General features: G+C 41.1%; 1 non-coding gene across 1 annotated transcript; it reads left to right on the top strand.

Moving 5' to 3' along the window:
• Positions 1-454: 454 nt before the first annotated feature.
• On the top strand, positions 455-536 carry trnas-aga (transfer RNA serine (anticodon AGA)). Its single transcript has one exon. It is a non-coding gene; the product is annotated as a tRNA-Ser (tRNA).
• Positions 537-16,596: the final 16,060 nt, after the last annotated feature.

Below are 16,596 nucleotides of genomic sequence, written 5' to 3'. Positions count from 1 at the left end.
ACGGTCCATGTACCGTTTACCAGTATGGTAAAATAGTTGTCACAGTAATCCATTCATTTTTCAGTTGTAAATGTTATTTTTTTAACGTTGAAGTTATTATAAATAAATTGATTTTGTTATCGATGGCAAGTGGTCAAACATTCATCTTTCTGTTGAAGACAAAGCAAAACAATATAAGGCAAATTTGATGATGGAGGATTTCCACAACCTGGCAGCCCAACAAATATTGTCATCAATAGCATATGATCCATAAAGCATTGGTACATGACTTATTAACCATCAATAAAGCCTCGTATTAATGCCTATAAACCCTTTAAAAATGGCTGACTCATCAGAAAGTGGTACCTAAAAACATACCCATCATTATACTTTGAAAGATGCCACACAATATTAACCATTCACAACGGCAGATCCCAGAATGTGTGAATTTTTGATGACAAATTATTTACAGTCAGTTGTTGTGGCCGAGTGGTTAAGGCGATGGACTAGAAATCCATTGGGGTCTCCCCGCGCAGGTTCAAATCCTGCCGACAACGATTCACCTTTAGAGCAATCAGAGGATTAATTTGATGTTAATCTAGTGGATGTAGCTATGCCTACAATGTATGGAAGTGTTTTTAAATAAATGGCTTTAAGTAGAATGGGATTCTTTAATTGGGTTTAGGATTATTGCAAAATAAAAAGCTCTCTAGCAAACACAAATTTATGATACTTAACATAATATGTCCAGCAAGATCATTTTCACAAATAAAACACCACTTTTATGCATTTTGAAGCAAAACAGCAATCAGCAGAAGTAAAAAAGTAATTGCAGTTTCATTTAGCCACTTGTTTGCAACCAGCTTTTTGATAAAACTTTTTTATCTAAAATGAGGGGGGTATTTACAGACACGTTTTATATATCGTAGAACAAGATGTTAAAATCCCTTATGTTTGTGTTAACCACAGATTTATTTTAGGCATCTAACCAAAATCCCATTAAAAACAAACAATGGTTTTACAATTCATTCCTGCAGCACTCTATGTTCATAACCTGAGCAGAGTGACCCAGGTCAGCAATGCAGATGGGCTGTTGGTTCATTTTATGGATAGCCTGATATATGAATATTATGTGGCGAAACAACATGTAACATGGCCAGGCACCGCAATAACTACCATCATCTGTCACCGTTAAACCTCATAACCGTCTGCTAGTTAAGTTATGTCACTACAGTCTTTGCTTTTCAGTCCCTCTTCTGCGCGAAGGTACGGATGCAAAAACATAAACACGCTTCCTGATCTGGTACCAGCTGACAATGCATGGGAAATGTATGGTTTACACATCTCATCATTTGAATGGTTTGTTTTTGGCTGCTTTCTTTTAATCTATACATCTACTCAGTCCGAAATGTCCAATAGATAGAACTGGATGTTGTTGTGCGGTTGCCGTCACACCCTAGATAAAAAAAACACCCTCAGTCCACCTATGGGCTCCCAAAAGATTACTTGAGTACATGAACAAAGGAACAAAGGTCCTGCATTGGAGTTTCTTCCTCTGCAAAACCTCCGTGCATTGAAAGGGATTCTGGCAGCCCAGAGGGCTTCTTTCATGTCTTGAAGGGCCCTGGAGAGTCCTGCTCCACTGAAGGAAAGCCCCACTTACTTGTTGCTGTCCTCCTCCAAAACGTCCAACTACAGACCCACCTCTGTTTGTTTTTGTCATTGTTAATAACCGAGACGAGCTTCCTATGATCAACAATATTGCATTGACCTCGACTCCATCCCTGCTGGAGTGATTCTGCTTTTATATTCAATACAATTTCCTGTGTTTATGAAGATTTTGGCTGCATTCCTCTGACTCATTAGTCATTAACAATATATAGGAAGGCGCATGCAGTGTTTTTAGAACTGGTGTGTAATACTCTTAAGTATGCCCGACCGCTCGTGTTTACCCAAAGAGGGATTCATCACAGTGCAACCTGGATACCATCATGTTTGTATCACTCCCTAGTAGTGCTTAACTCAGGCTATTACTCCCTGGGGTTTACATGACGCTGCAATGATCAATTGTCCAGCCATGCTAGATCCTGGTAATCATACATTTTGTTCCTGAACATTGTTTACAACATTCCAGATTGTTTTTGGCACAATATTTTGGATCTTTATTGCACAAAAGGGAAACCTTCCTGTCTGTGAAGGATTTCCTTTTATTTTCAATAATAAAACATCTAAATTAATCCAGAGTTAGATTCATTATGCCTTGGTTCAAAGTATAGATCGGCATGTTTTTTTGTAAAAGACTATTATTTGGGAATAGTAGAAACAGTGTGGGTCGGATTTTGTTTTTGTTCTGGGACCAATTACACAAAACTGTACTTCAGTCCTCCTTGCATTCTTGACCTGTCATTGTCAAAATATATGGCTCATTTTCTCATTCAAACCCTGCGTAACTGAAAACAGCATATATACGATATCAAAACAATACACTATTAGCAATGTTTTTCTCAAGGTGTATAGGATTTGGCCCGTGGATGGATAAAGAGAACTGGATACAGCCTTGGTGGCGGTGCCCCGTTCTTTCCCATGAAAGCTGCAAAAAAAAGTACAAAATTCAGATAAAATTACCCAGATCTTCTCAAAATGATGGGTTTCCATGGTTAAAGCCAGGAGGCGGTTAGCTTAGCTTAGCATAAAGAGTGGAAGCAGTGGGAAACAGCTAGCCGACCAACTATCCTAAAATGCACTAAACATAGTTACAGCAGGTAACTCTCTGTAAAACCACAATGTGTTGTTTTCACATTACGACGGGAATAAAAACAAAATACATTAGTAATATTTAGATGCTAGTATATATTTTTGAACGGAGAGAGCAAGGCTAGCGGTTTCGACGTATCTTCTAGCCTTATGCTAAGCTAAGCTAATTGTCTCCCCCGGCTCTAGCTTCTGACCCAGCGCCCAGACACAAGGATGGTATCAATCTTCTCAAATGTTGTACTATACCTTTACTGAGGGTGTCATCTGATTAAATGGAGAGATGTGCTGAAAATGTTTCATTAACAAATATCTCAAGGACAAATGTATTATCACACTGATTGGGCTCAAGCAATGGATGATTATTTTTTTGACTTACCTTTTTCTGTCATAAAGGGAACAGGCTTCATTTAGAGCACAGTCCACTTTTTTAAGTTTTTTTCCAATTGATCACCTTAACTGCTCAGACATTGACAGCTGTTCAGCACGGATCGTTTATTATGAAGCCACTGAGTGACATTGCTGGGCTCTCTGCACCTGCTGACAGAGACTGTCATTCATTTTTGCTGCTGTCTTTTTCTATGCAGGACTTTGGCATGCTATGGACAGGAGCAGCCAACAGCAACATTATGTGAGATTGATCACTAAAGATAAAGTTTAATATTTGAGAAGCCGACCGGAATAAAAGGCATTAAAGTGCCACATTTATCTAACAAGAGTGCAAGGAGCACATTTGTTTTTTCACCTCCTGCAGGATACAGCGCTATCGGCTTGCGATAGACTGGCAGCTACTTCTGTTCTGATTTACAGCCGCAGAAAGTGAACAGCATTTGCGTCTCTGGTGGGTTTCAGGGGTGGAAGCCTAGACCTTGGTACCATAAATCCTGGTGACTGTGGTGGCCTGCAGAGAGTGTGCTGAACCCTGCATCATGTTTATAATTAGAAACACACCTCCCCGCGTTCGCCTGCAGGAAACTGCCCGGGCCTCCATGTGTGTGCGCGAGGCTGTGGGGCTAACAAAGAGAGGAAAAGTGGACACATGGAGCAGGCATGCGATGTGATCACAGTCTGGTATTCCAGCGCTGCGATCACCTCGTTAGAATGTGCAGGTGGATGGGAGGGCAGGATGGAGAGAACCTATGAGACAAGGTAATGAGGCAAGGGAAGTGAACAGTCATGCTTTTACTGTATGTTTCAATTAGACATCACTGAAATATGGGGTGATGGCAGAGATAAAACTCTGCAGGTTGACTCATAAAGCAATGCGATTTTACAGTTGGCACGCACTTACAATCGTTTGTGCTCTTATGAACACAGCTGTGAAAGCATGGGACAACAATGTAGTGTTGTTTTATTCGTGTATGTTTATACTGAGCCTTTGTCAAAACTAAACAGAATCATGATTATAGAGCCGTTTAGCAGTTATACCCTCCAATCACAATAAAACACCGTGCTTCTAGAAAGCTCTAGTTATGCGGATGATACTCTGCTGAGCTCTGCAGTGTAGCCTTTTGTTAGCTTTTCACCCCCCCGCCAATCACTGATCCCCTTTATATCTGTGATCCACGATGACTCCAAGGGAATCTGAAACACATGGAGATGGGACAAACCTTAAGTCTGATTAGAAACCTTATATATTAGTTATGGGATATCCTGTTTTAGTAAGTGAAAACAGTTCCATTTGGTTCAAAGCCACAAAAGACAGGAAATCCAACTGATCCCTGCTAACACAAAATACATGCAGCTTTTTTTTTTTTTTACAGGGCGCTTGGATAAGTGCAGCTGTCTTACAGTTGAACTCACAAATGCACCAATTCAATCTGCACACTTTGGACTATGCAAAACACAGTTTGTTCTGTGTGACAGTTAGAAGTCTATAAAAGTGCCAAAATTTGAACACCATACAGTTAAACTATACCAAAACTAAAAACATACAGTAGTATATAAATATATTTTTAACTGTGCTACTGTGCTGCTTCTCGTTTCTGATTCTTCACAAAATAAAAATGTCTGACTATATTATATACCAACTAATCTGCAGAGCTAATGATGAGTGAGAAATAAAGGATTTTTGTCTTTTAAAGGAAAGGAAAAAGGACTTCTGGGAGATTGTGCTGTGTAAGCCCCACCACTTTGGGAAGCCATGTTCTTGAACACGCTTGACGCCATCTTCTGTTTCATACATTGTTTTTACGGAGCGTCGAGTCCCACCGCCCTGGCAACGCAGGCCAAGACAAGACAAAGATCTCCCTAGTGGGATGATTTTGAAAACAAAAAGAGTTAGGGATTTGCTGGTTCACCCTATGTTTTTTTTTTTTTTTTTCCAATAATAGGGGAGGGGATGTGTTGTGGGGTAACACAGGGTGAGGCAGAGGGAATCTGACAATAGACAATGGATAATCCACACCACAACATCCATTGTGTTCTGGGGTGAAATGTCTTCTAGTTTGATTCGCGGAGCCCAAATATTCCATCTTTTGAACTGAACCCAAAATTCCTTTTTTTTTTTGTGTGTGGTTTTAACAGCACAGCATTCTTTCACCAGGGAATCCATAACAAAAAAATGTTCTATATTTGTGTTCGGGTATTTAGACAGTACTGAAGGGACATTTAAAAATTGATTAAGGGAAATGTGTACACAGCAGAAGACATTCTTCCCTATTTGGAATTAGCATTATGTAACACTGGATGGATTTATGCTCCATTTCTCCTAAAAAGGTTAATTGAGGGCTCTAAAGCCGACATGTTGCATTTACACCCTCGCAGGGAACACAGCAAAGTTCATGGCTTAACATTTGCACCCATTTGACACACTGGGCTGCACTTCCCCCAATTGGACTGAATCTTTGCTGTATTATTTCCCTCCCAAAAAAACACATTGAAGCCGGCATTTAGGAGCGGTTCTCACACCCGACCTATAGAGAGAAGCCCCGTGGGCCACGCTGCACATTTGAATTCTTTGAAAGCGATGCTTCACTCAGTGGGGGGTTCCTGCTGAAAAGAGGAACCCGACTAGACCTCGGGTCTCACAGGCTAATAGAGGATGGAGGGAGGAAGACTGCTCTGCTCCCAACATTATGGCCCCAGTGTTCCCAGTGACATTCCCAATCCGGTTTTACATTCCTGATTGCTGGTAGGTGAGAACAGCAGACAGGTGTCTTATTGGCTGATTAACTGTGTTTACCTTGGCGTTACTCGCCAGACTGACAGTCTCCAGTGTAAAGCTGAAGGGGATTTCCTCAAGGTCAATCTCATTAATACGGAACAATGCCACATCACTGGATGAGGGATGGAGGTAGCAGGAGGGAGTGAGTGTGAGGTGAGGTGGGGCGGTATGTGCCCTCTGGTTGCTGAGTGATGTAATCTGGTCAGTTATTGTATAGCGCTGCCCCTCGAGGCTTCAAGTACTTACCGTGAGTACAGCACAATTACCAAGTCAGGAAGTCAGTGTTTTGGTGTACATCAACGGCTGGCAGGTTTATAGCTCAATCGTACCTTTATCAGCAGCTCCATTGTGTATAGTTTATGAGTTGCCTTGTGTATATACAGTGAGACTAGACCGAGAGCTTTTCTACAGGACAGGCAATGAAATACAGCCTTTATTTTGGGCTTCAACCTGCAATGCAAGAAAACTTGATATCCTTCTGCAAACACAATTTTCTGTGATTGGTTGCATTTTTTTTCTTCTCTGTATATTTCACAGAAATCATGTTTTACTGTCACACTTCAACCTAACCCTGAAACCAATGTAAGTATTGGTCTTAAACTGGACTTTGTTCTCTTCATCAGGAGGACACAAATAGAACTCTAAATGCTAATGTTGCTCAGTAACTACTGGATGTCTATATAATCAACTGTCTGATAACATGTTCACCCGAACAAAACAGAAGAAATAACAGTTATTGCAGGTGTAATGTCTGTTTAACAAGCTAACCTCAAGTCACATTGAGCATGCTGGCGTCAGCTCCCAGCACCATATCAGACAACATTTTGTCAGCATATGAGAACATATGAAATTGATTTTGCCTGGAGGATACCAACAGCTTGCAGACAATACAACGACTGCTCTCTGGGCTTCTTATCGTCTAGCAGAATTTTCCACAATTTTTTTCTCCCCAGCGAGGCAATTTAGGCAATAAATGTGAAGCCCTCATTTGGTTTCCGCCGAGTTCACTGCGACTGGGTCAAGTTTCAGTGCAGCAACTATTTTACTCACTGCTTACTGTTGGTGATCTGAAATAAAAATCTGCGCCATAAAATAATCCCTCAAAAGTATTTTGGCTTTCCAGAGCCACACTTTAAACCAGACAGCGCAGCTGATTGTGGCCAGGACCAAATGGAATAATCAAATGCTTCATGTACAAATTAATACCACACTATTTTCTTGGGACAGCACCTAAACCACAGACACGTTTTTATTACCGTTCCCATTATACCGAGAGAACGCTGTTGACAAATGAGCTCAGTACACATTCATTTGTCAACATCGTCTCCCCCAAATAACTGTGGCCCTGGGGATAAAGAACATCAAGGAAACATCAGCAATGATTAATGCATGCATTTAATACCTCTTCATAAAGCTGCGCATGAGATGAATTAGGCCAAGGCTGGCTATAGCTCATTTAAAGTAGGTGTGTGTTCAAAGTGATCAGGTAATTACCCAAACACACAACTTTTTTCATTTATCATCTTTAAATCAACCGGTTTTATCTGGGTTGAACGTTTTTTTTCTCTGTCCAGGTCAACAGAAAACTAGGGAGTTGATTTCCAATACCTGACGTATTTTCAAGGATTCAATCTTGGTGTTTGGGTCCAAACCCTAAGGCCCATTTGTTCGGCACAGACCACACCCTTCTTTAACTATTATAAACTGGAGCCTGCCATTCATTATTTCTGCTCTGAACTGCCAGGGTATTGCCAGGTATTTCTATCCACACCCACTTACACACATGCAAGCATGCACACTGTATGAGTGTAGGGGCACCTTCTGTTTTAAAGCTCTTTATAAAAATCCTTGAAATGATTTTACTGGATATCTGTTCACCTAAAGTTCATCGTCCACAATGTTTAGGCTGCTTTGGTTTGGGGCCAAACTAATTCAGCCTCAGGTGACCGGCTGAACACTATACCTGCTAAAAACCCCGGATGGTCGTTGTGAGCATGTTAGCATACTGACGTTAGCATTTGTTGAATGGTGTTTATCATATTTTGTAAAAAAAAAATAAATGCATCTGAGTTCTTGTGCAAGGTAGCCTATGAGTTGAAAGAGACCATCATTGTGTCCTAAAATAATCCCCGTCTCATTCCCTACGACTCTGTGGCGCTCGGAGTGTCCCCCTTTGGGACCTTTGGCTAATAACAGCATACAATCAAGTCTATCACTTTTTTGTCATATTAGGGCATATCCAGAAAGGGAGGGAGAGAGAGAGAGAGAGAGAGAGAGAGAGAGAGAGAGAGAGAGTTCCTCCTCCAGATTCTCAGGCCTTTGCAGGTCTGTCTCAGTGGCAGAATGGACAGTTCCTGTGTTTGTGCCTGTTCCTGTCTCCTGCTGTCACACTGAGGCACGTCGCCATTGTTTCCGCATCGAGTGCCGGAGGTCAGGGCTGCTCCCTCTCTCACTCCCCCGAACTCGCTGCCCAACAGAGGGAAGGGGAGCTGAGAGAGAGAGAGAGAGAGAGAGAGAGAGAGAGAGAGAGAGAGAGAGAGAGAGAGAGAGAGAGAGAGAGAGAGCAGTACAGGCCAGGCTCCAAACAGAGCCGGTCACACCTAAACAAATCAGAGATGCAGTCGGACAACAGGCCGCTGAGCACACACACACACACACACACACACACACACACACACACACACACACACACACACACACACACACACACACAAAGCTCACTTGCACATGCACACGTCCACCTTTTGTTGTTCGACAGGGGGATTCCAGGTTTTTCTCGTAAACACTGTGCAGGTAAACAGACTCCCTGTCTGGCACACAAGATTAGAAGCTTCATTCTACTGTGCTCTACTCTTCTTTGCTGAACTCAAAATGTTCTCTACTTGAGTCAGTTACACTCACTTTGGTCTTCTTCTCTGGTCAATAACTAAATACCCTAAAACAGTAGAAGACTGCACCACATTTGAAAAGCAAAATATGTAAATAAAGTTAAAGTTACACATGCACTGCCCGAACAGATGTTGCTCAGGTTCTTTTTTTGGTTTTCTCATCATATATCATGAATTGTATGTGGGCAAATTACACTATGCGGGCGCCGACTTTTCAAAAAAATGCAGCTTTCACTGAGCTGCTGTGTCCTGGCAGCTGTGTAGGATTCAGAGTGGCATGTTTATACAGTCTTCTCACCTCACAGAAGAGCGTAAAATTGGGTAATTTATATGTCAAATTATCATGAGGTTTTGTTCTGGCGTATGCATTCACTGCCCTCCTCACCCTCTTAAAATAAATTCAGTGTGGTGGTACGATGGATCACGGGTAAAGAAATATTCCCAATAATTTTCACTGAACACATCTCTGCTCTATATCAAGATGACAGCAGGAACGCTGGGTGGCCATGGAGCAGGAGGTGTCCCTGGAACAGCTGGATTTGTCGTATCGATCCAGAGTACTTATAATAATTAACGGAGAAGCTGTTGAACGTATTGATTGCAGATGTTGAGATTGCAAGAGTTTAAAGATTTACATACGGACTTTAAACAAAACCCGTCTCGCTGAATAATGTCGTTTTTTTTAATCAAAGCAAAAATATTCCTTTAGGAATATTGATATTGATCAACTAAGTCTACGTCAAACAACTATATGGCCAAAAGTATGTGGACACGCCACAGCAAAGAATTCACATTGTAGACATCCAAGGTTGTGACAACAGTTTGGGGAGGACCCATTCCTATTTAAACGTGACAATGGCCCCCGAGCACAAAGCCAGTAGGAATGGTTTTACCGGTTAAGTCCTTGACTGGACTGATCTCAACCCCACTGAACACCTTGCGACACCAAACCAAAGCAGGCCTTATTGCCTAACATCAGTGCCTCACTACTCTCACTCTTGTGGCTGAGGTTCCAGTGGTTTTGAATGAGATATTCAATCAGTAATACCCACAGTGTCTTCCACCTTTTACATCTCTCCCAATGCAAACAATGAGTATAAATGTCCTTTATCTGCCTCCACATCTCCTTCACTTTCCGTCCTGTGACCCTCTGCTGTGCTCCTGTGGTGTTATTTGCTCAGCTGGCGGCAGACGCCTGGACTCTGAGCTCCTTAGACCTAGACAAGGACCCGCGGGCTTCAAATGTTGTCTGAAAGGTTGTTTTTTTTCCCCTCTACCTAAGCATGTTTCATATTTTCTTTTACACCTTCAACACACATTAGGCTCATTCCACCTCACCTAATGACACTTGCTCTTTCATGTGTATATTCAGCGTGTCTAAATCAACAGTTTAGATTGCGAAGTCAGGTAGCTTCAGGGAAAATCATCCCAAAGGTGATTACTAAGACTAAAAAGAAACACCGTAGGGCACGAATATCTTTTCTATTTTTAATAGATCCCTATTATTCACGGGTTTAAAAAGCATCTGTGTTGCATTGTCGTCGACTTCAGGTACCTAAAGCGTATAAGGCATCGGCTTTGACTGTGAAATCCACCATTTTGCAGCTGAGATCAACTTCTTAACTAATGGCTGATGCCATCTGGTCCTGATGAGGAAAGGAAACACTCCACGAGCCTTACGTAAAGACTTGTTATTTCACCGTTCGTGGGGTATGAGTTTGTCCAAACAGAGGCAAAGTGTAAGTGATAGATTCTGGTGATGATTAAGTGGTTTGTTTTTACTATGACATTAGCAATCTGCTGTTGATCTCAAAGCAGACATGAGCGCCAATATGTCATCTTTTTGGAGGGCCTCTGGTTTCAGTGGACATTTACTGTGAGTATAATTCCTCATCAAATATAAACAGATTGTGATAATCCTCATTGGTGAAATATAAACAACCGTCGTCATACACTGTAGTATCCACCCAGGGTGACAAAGTGCTGACCGTGAAGTGCCAGTGAAAGGTGAATAATCTTGTATCCCTCTGACCAGAAACATTTTAAGTGCTATCAAATTGATTTTAATACATTTAATAATGGATTCCACTCACTTGGGCATTTTTTTTTAAAGTAAGTATCAATATCCGAGTTTAAAACATGTATTGCCTTTATTATTTTGGCCAAAAGAAATATTTCTTCAATGTAATTTGGCCACTTGACGTGCAGCGGAAACACGCTGTGAACACAAGGCTGACACATCATCAGCTTTTAAGCTGATACGGCGAGCGATATATGTTAGCATATAGCTTAAGTGGAAACAGTCCTCAGGTAATGACATACTAGATGGTTATTATAGTAGGCAGTACGCAGTATATATACTGACATTAGTCATTTCAAACACACTCATAGACATTGGTGTAAGAAGAGTCTAAAGCCATGCTAGCAACTCTATGAGGCTGAAATTAGACAAAATGCTAATGCAGCATGCTAACATGCTCACAATTAACATGCTGATGGTTCCCAGATTCACCATTTTAGTTCAGTGCTTTAGCATGCTAACATGTCTTAGTTAGCACTAGACACACAGTGGAGCTGAGGCTGATGGGATGAAGAGTCAGCAGGCCGTAGTATCTTGGCCATGCAGCTCTTTGCTGTCTCTCTTGAAGCTGACAGTGAACAGGACTTTTTATTGAGGCCTTAAACCCCCCCAACTCTGAGCATCAGGTGACCTTACATCAGTCAGCTCAATCAGGAAAAATCACAAATACAACTGACAGGATTGAACAATGATGAATCACTTGCATGGTTAGTCATTATACATGAAGACAAATATACATTTCTGCAGTGCATGTGTTCATACCATCAACAGAACCACTTCCTCTTAAAAGTCCTTGGAAATTGTGCTCTAATTTAATTTGTAACAGCTTGACCCTCTTCAGTCTTGAGATCTCTCCTCCAGTGTCGTGAATGGGCTGACAGGGACCTGAACATGATGTATCTGCTGTCTGTGGATTTGAGCCTTTGAGTGAATAAAGTGGTTTTGCATTAACAGCAGGGTGCAGCACTCCAGAGGGACGCATATGAACAAAGGCTGATGTGTAGGCAGGCTGTTTTCATGAACCTGACTGTTTTCAGATCATGAAGAGTAAAGTTAAGATGGTGCTCATGGTGTTTTGAACTCATTTTAGGTGCGTGTTGTTATATTGGACAGTTCGGTTGCTCCTCGGTATGCTTTTGAATGAAATTTAAGGACAATATAATCAAACTACAAAGCAAGGGATCCCTGTCTGTTTGTTCGGTGTGTTCGTGGTGACCGTAGGATGTGCAGTGTCAAAGTTGGTGCAATTCAACACGCGACACGTTCAATTTAATAAGCTCCAGTGCTCTGTGCAGCAGCAGGGTTACAGGGCTCTGTGGACAGAGTTGAAATTGTGGACTGCAGCGGTTCTTTATAGGCTGCAGCTCAATAACTGCAGTTCACTTTCACTGCTAGATGTACTAACCTTACGACACTGCACTAGTAGCTACCAAAGAGCCAAAGATGACTCACACGGTTCCCAATCTCTGATCTAAAAGCATCTGTCCAAAGCTTGCTAACATTAGCTTACAGCTAACATTAGCTTACAGCTAACATTAGCTTGTCACAGGACAGCTCTACAACTGTTACAAAAACTGCAGACCCCCTTTCCAAATAAAGTGATTTATTAACCAAAAAGTAAGTCAAACATATGGATGGGAGGAATCTGTAAAGTGAGCGGTGTAGGAAGTGAATGCTGCATGGATGTTGTGTTGTAAAAACAAGGAAAAGAAACCAAAAGCCACAACAAAGGTATGGGGTGAGAAGAGTGCAGATCTGCCAACAAAGGGCTTCTGCTGCTCAGGATTTTATACAAGTATATACTTGTCTGTATTATCATACATGCAAACAAATACGACAGGACTTGTGTATGCTGGTCATTACCTGAATAAGTGCAAAACTATTTTGCATATGCATTTTGTTCAAGAAAATAACTAATTGCATTCACACAACACAATTCCAGCCAATGAGCAACAGGGGGCGTTCATGCTTGTGCACAGGACAGAGGAAGTTGTCCATGGCTGCATAAAGAGAAAGGCAATGGGAGCGAGATTGACGGTAAATCTGTTTGGTTGGAGTATGCGTTATGTTATTCTGCTAAAGGTTGGTTTACATCAGAAATTAGGACAGATACAACAGTCAAGGTTTTAGCAAGAAATGACAATAATGGACTGAAATATCTATCAAGTCATCCAATATTTGGGAGACATAACAGAGACTAGTGTGCATGTAAAGGTACTACTACACAGACAAGACAAGAAGCTGATTGAAGTAAAATGTTATAAGTTATAATTGCCGTAAAATATTATAATAAAAAAATCAGTCCCCTAAGGGAGTGGATGTCTCGCTTAGGGCAACAAACTGTCCAATAACAGCTCTGCGCTCAGTCGAGTCTGCCTGAGAAAACTCATCACATCATGTCATAACCAAAGTTTATTCAGCAATTATCCTAAAACTCTGTCTCTCTTTATGCTCACAGTATACTGTACAATTGATACTGCACAAACATGTAATAACAGAAAGAACAGCAAAGGAATATGTTCGCAAATGTATTTAGTAATAATGTAATCAGTTAGCTTGTCTTGTAGGTTTGAATTGGCTTCTTAAACTATTTATTTGAAAGGCTTGTGTCAGAAGTGCATACTTACTTTGGCGGAGCAACATGGCATGACTGCTGTGGGTAAAAATGTTGCAAATAATACACCAACTTGTCTTTTCCATGTGCTTCGCTGTGTGTTTATTGTGCATTTTTGTTTTAATCTATGCTTACTTTGTTGGTTTCGGTCTTTTGATTTGTCCCTCATTAGAATTTTAAAGCTATTTTCTAATATTATATGTCTAAACTGCTGCGCTGCTAACCAGCCAGTCAAGCATCTGACCTTTTTTTTTTTTTGTGCCAGAGGCATTTTGCTCTCCGGCACCTCCATTCCTACTGCAGCACTTCTCTTGAGTACAGGCAGTCTGCATGCCTGCGCTGTATTTTAGGCCTCAGCAGTTGCCAGACCAGATGGCAGCATTTGGTTCTGCTCATTTTAATATGAATAATCACGAAGATAACTAATCAAGACTAATGACTTTTTAACAGGGTTTTGAGGTGATGGCTCCCTCCTTAGTCAACAGATAAATGCGGTGTGAACGGTCATGCTGTGTTGACAGAGCTGTCGACGGAGACACACACACCCAACAAATGGCTAAATGCCCCGTCATTTTGGCAGTGATATGCTTAACACACACATGAATGTATAAAAGCATTCACAGACCCCCCCCCCCCCCCTTCATCTCTACCCACTGACTGCCTAAAAACTCCTCATTTTGGAATGGGACATCAGAGGACATAATTGGCCTGGGAAGAAGCGTTTGGACAAAACATGCACAATAGCTTGAGGTTCTGTGGCTGTTCAGTCATGCTGATGCATAATTTATCACCTTTATATACAGATATACTTTAGCTGTAAAATCTCTATAAAAAGTCTATCTTTGAGAGCCCTTAAATGTATTTTACAAGATAAGAGTCAATTAAAAAAATGTGCTCGGCTCTTTGGAAAGCCTCAAGTTCTCTTTGTTGTCTTCTTCAAAACTTACGGCTGACTGATTGTCCCGCATCAAAGGACAATTACGGACAATTGCCTGAAAAACTAACTAATGACATTCCCATTAGGCCCAGCTGTAATTTGTTGTCATCTATTTTGTGCTAATTAGCAAATGTTAGCATGGTAACACAACTCAAAGCACCTCTCTACCTAAGTACAGCCTCACGGAGCCATTAGGATGAAGACCATTAGTCTTTAAGATTGGCAACATCGTATTTTATGTTCCAACTTATGTTTTGTGTGTCTTTCTTTAAGGTACAAAACAGGAATTAGTGCAGCGTTATTCAATCACAAACAAGGCAAACAGTCATCTCAACCATGGTCTTTTTTACAGTATGAACATGAGGCGTCATGTTTGACATCTGAGATACATTTACACATAGATGTTAAATGTACTATGTATGTTAAAATATGTACATTTAATTGCTGATGAATACCTCCAAATATGTGGATAACTGATACGGCCTGTGAATCCTCTCAGCACTCCCGCTCTACCTTTGGCCGGTACCGTCTGCTTCTGGACCTGCATCTGATGCTTTCCAGAAACCACAAGTCAACCTCTGGCAACACAGACCGTTTCATTCATCTGAAAAGCATGTGCAATGTAATATATCTTGAACAATTCCTAAGCGAATGATTTATGATTAAAATGAGCGGAGGACAATCGCCCCATCTTGGAACAAACTACTTATTGGACTCACACACTTCCAGATCTCTGTCTTTGCTCACTACACATGACTCCGATGCATTTCTCGACTTCAAAAAAACGCCATATTTCTCCAACAAAGGACGCACCGTTTTAGTGACTATGGCAGCTGTGACCCTAAATTCTCATTTCTCATTCAGATTTGCATCTTCATTCGCTGTTCCCAACCTATTCTGGTCCTCCCTTGAATTAATCAAAGTGCTTTATGTGTGGCAGCAGTGGGCTACGACTATTGCTGTCTCTGTCAGGCCCCGGTGACAGCCAGTGCTCAGAGTTATGGATCCACCAGCTGTTTACAAGTGGCTATCAGACCATCTAGTGAAGACTGAGCCAGGACTGAATGGTTGGGGAAAGCACCAGAATCCTTTATTTTGGTTTAGTGGCCCCCTGTGGCCTCCTGAAATCCCCTTTAGACCAACCTTACCCCGCCTGCAATCGCCTCAATATGTGAGAGATTGTCTGATAGTTGTTTTGTTTATGTGCTGTTCTCTGAAACGTACTTTATTGTTAGTCTCTGTTGTTGAAAGCACTTTAAAAATACATCTGAGGTGAATCAGTTTATGTTCTCTCTCTCTCACACACACACACACACACACACACACACACACACACACACACACACACACACACACACACACACACGACAAGGTAAACCATACACATTGCATACACCACAAATTAATTGCATACATGCACATTTCCATTTGCAGCCTTGTGTGAGCAGTGGATTTTGCGGGTGATGTTAGAATAACCCAGAGTAGTTATTTTTATTCTTTAACAGATTATTTCTTGTCAGGAACTGGAAAGATGAGATGGATATAGAGAGATATAGTATGTCCTCCATTTATGTCAACATAAACAAAGACTATGCCAACAACAACATATGTTCATGCCCTCTAGCAGCCGAAATAATTATGTTATTTGTCTGTCGGAGCAAAGGAGGAAGTTGGAGGACTGTATTTTGGTGGATGGATCGGTCCACAAGCTTAATAAAAAGTCAAACTTCAACACAGGAGTTATTCGTTTCCAGCCAGGATTGGTTTCTTTTAACCATGAACTCAATTGTTCCTGAGCAGTAACTAAGTGGATATTGTTGTAACCGTGATGACGAAGGAGACCTTCATTTTATGAAAAAGTGATTTGAACCCAGACCACGATGTTTTTCCTACCATTTTTTAAAACCAAACCATGACCTAATCCTAAACCAATCATAACCATACCATGTGTAGGATCAGAAAACTCAGAAATCTTTTGAACAACAATGTTGTCCAGTGATCAGAAAACGTGTGTCGTTCTAGAGAGCATGGACCAATGACGTATTCATTCATTTAAATTATTTCTACAAACCGAAAATGGCAATGAATTCTTCTTTGTTCATCGATGAAAGTGTTTCTCAGCAGATTGCCTACAGCAGTCCTGTGACAAACGTTATCAATACCTAAGCAATTTAAAAGTGT

This window comes from Cebidichthys violaceus, unplaced genomic scaffold, assembly GCF_023349555.1.
Source record: "Cebidichthys violaceus isolate CVI_PGR_0920_01 unplaced genomic scaffold, fCebVio1.0.p SCAF_4, whole genome shotgun sequence".
NCBI classification, from domain to species: Eukaryota; Metazoa; Chordata; class Actinopteri; order Perciformes; family Stichaeidae; genus Cebidichthys; species Cebidichthys violaceus.
The sequence above is the reverse complement of the archived record's forward strand: the minus strand, read 5'-3'. Positions and strand labels throughout refer to the sequence as shown.